This window comes from Stegostoma tigrinum, unplaced genomic scaffold (assembly GCF_030684315.1).
Source record: "Stegostoma tigrinum isolate sSteTig4 unplaced genomic scaffold, sSteTig4.hap1 scaffold_66, whole genome shotgun sequence".
NCBI classification, from domain to species: domain Eukaryota; kingdom Metazoa; phylum Chordata; class Chondrichthyes; order Orectolobiformes; family Stegostomatidae; genus Stegostoma; species Stegostoma tigrinum.
In genome coordinates, this window is record NW_026728600.1 from 2,177,088 (window position 1) to 2,178,567 (window position 1,480).

Consider the following 1,480-nt stretch of genomic DNA (forward strand, 5'->3'; position numbering starts at 1 on the left):
CAGCCCCCGACATTCCAGAGAAAACTGCCCCAGCCTGTTCAGAATCATCATACAGTCCAAAACCTGCACCACTGGCAATGACCACGTGAATATTTTCTGGGCAGGTTTACATGATATCTTTTATTTTTCAATAATGCCAATAACGCTGGACTACATCGACCCATTTGAAACAGAGAGGTGAAGCGTTAAACAGCTGTGAATTTCAATGCTGTAGAAAGGTCAGTGTGCAGGGCAGAAAAGCGGGTGTGTTTCTGTAGTGTAGTGGTTATCACGTTCGCCTTACACGCGAAAGGTCCCTGGTTCGAAGCCTGGCAGAAACAGTAGTGCCCTTCTTTTACAGCGATAGGTTCCTGGATGGACATGGGGTGAGCGTTCTTGTCAGCCAACCTTTCTTTGAATGAAGTCGCCCATATCGGCTTTTGCTGTGGAAAGGAGGATCATTCTATTTCATTGCAGTATGAATCTTTGTTAAATTTCTTTCCTTCCTCGTCCTGAATGTGCAGAAATGGTCATCCCTTTTAAGAGTGCATTTAGCGTGCCCTCGTCCTTTCTGTAGTGGAGTAGTGTCGCCTTTGCTTTTCGTGAGAAAGCGTTCCAGCTCAAGGTTGATTTGCCTGTGTTGCAGTGCACCGCGCATTCCTTTCTGTCAAATGTACCTCAAGGTAGCCTCTGAATGTCTTAGTTATGTCAGTGTCTGCCATGTCTCAAAATGCGTGAATTGAAACCAGAAGCCCTCAGCCACATTTTGGGGTAAAGAAACATGTTTGCATTTCTTAGCAGCGGACGCAATAGTGGCTCATTCAGCCAACAACAGGAGTGAAGGAGTTTACAGGCTCAGATGAACCTCATGACTTGTGCTCTCGCAGAATCATTAGCATTAACGTGTTCTCTCAAGTCAAAGGCACACTGGTATTGAAGCTGAGGAAATGACGAAACAGGCTACCAATTAATGTTACATCCAATTTTTTTTTCTTTATATCAAAGACGATAAAGAACGTCTAAACAAGGAGAGATAGGAAAGCGAGCCACATGAAGCTCAAGTGAAACAACATGTAATTTAATCAGTCAGCAGGATGTGAAGTAATGGTGGCTCAGGCGTGAGGGCTTTTTGCTTCTTGAACAAAAAAGCAATTGCATGCTGTAGGCATCACTTTGACATCTCTGATAGCCTTTTACAATCTGTCAATGTGTTCATAAACTGCCTTTTGTGCGTCTCTAAATAAGCACCATGGACTTTCGTAAAATTTTATTGAGTTGCTTTCCCTTGTTTTCAAACACAGGCATCCAAATCAGTTGGCTGCCGTCTGACATTTGTTTGTGCCCAGGACTAGAATGCCGCGCAGGAAAATTGATGGTTAAGGAGAAAGACAAGGCAGATAGCAGCTCACACCTGCACCGAGGTTCGAACAGCCTCACAACATGATTTGTCGTTCTTGAATTCTAACGCTTGCTTGATCCTTTTGACTCGCGTTCTTGTACA

General features: G+C 44.0%; 1 non-coding gene across 1 annotated transcript; it reads left to right on the forward strand.

The window, feature by feature from the left end:
- Window positions 1-247: 247 nt before the first annotated feature.
- trnav-uac (transfer RNA valine (anticodon UAC)) lies at window positions 248-320 on the forward strand. The gene has a single exon. It is a non-coding gene; the product is annotated as a tRNA-Val (tRNA).
- The last annotated feature ends 1,160 nt before the right edge of the window (window positions 321-1,480 follow it).